This window comes from Petromyzon marinus, chromosome 3 (assembly GCF_048934315.1).
Source record: "Petromyzon marinus isolate PM22_M1 ecotype Great Lakes invasive population chromosome 3, UKy_Petmar_22M1.pri1.0, whole genome shotgun sequence".
NCBI classification, from domain to species: Eukaryota; Metazoa; Chordata; class Hyperoartia; order Petromyzontiformes; family Petromyzontidae; genus Petromyzon; species Petromyzon marinus.
Window position 1 is genome coordinate 18,854,696 of NC_133669.1, and position 1,033 is coordinate 18,855,728.

Sequence of the window (1,033 nt, forward strand, 5' to 3'; positions counted from 1 at the left end):
CTCGTCTGCTGTCCTTGTGAAATGTTTCTTGAATTCGTTGCCAGTTGACAGTAAAACCAGAAACGTTATGGCACTGAAATTCGTCGTCTATCCAGCAAGGAAAGCCAAGGATAACCAGAATCTCCCAGATACATCGATAAATGAATGTAAGGGACTGCATTGGCTGTGGTGTACAAACAAATCACAGTCCACCACATTCAACTAAGCAACCACTTCGGGGCCTAAGTAGCTCAAGAGGCCCCGGATTCAGGAATAAGAGCAAGGGTGAAGCAACTATCAACTAGAATGCAAATCCAAGTAAATATTCAAGTGAATTAACATTAAACAAGCAAATGAATCTCTCATCCCAATTGTGAATCGCTCTTCTCTCGTCTCGTTCCATTTTTGCCCCTTTTTCGACATCGCTCTCATCTCACTAGTCTGGTTCATCAATGTCTCACTACATATCTATGTCTCTTGTCTATATCTGTCAACTCACTCGCGTCTCTCTCATCTATATATCTCTCTCACCTATATATCTCTCACTACATCTCTTGTCTATATCTGGCAAGAGCCAGCATAACCAAGTGCTGATGACGATAAATGTCAACTTTTCATAAATTGGTGATCGTTTTATCGACAAAAAGGGATGTTGGACTGACTTCCCCCAATTCAAGACTGAATTCACAACATTTCTATTGACATCACAAAATCTCCCTTGATAGCACTGGGCACCGCCCATATAAATTCCGCATTCCTATAACAGGGATTTACGTGGCCCCTGTCACGTCACTGTGTGGCCCGAGTTGTTACGGCATGAAGTCCGGCATTTCGCTCCACGTCCTGAAGAAGCTCCCAGCGTGTGGTGCGAAATGTCGGACATCGCACCGAACAACAGTGATACATCCTGAAAACATCGGAGAGCTGCACAAGTGCATGAACCTACGCAGCAGCATTCTTTTCAACATTGGTCTTGCGGACAAATTACAGTATGACCACGATCCATTGCAGAGGGCCTCTTGCTCTGCCGCTGAAGCTTTTTAATTTTCTCGGT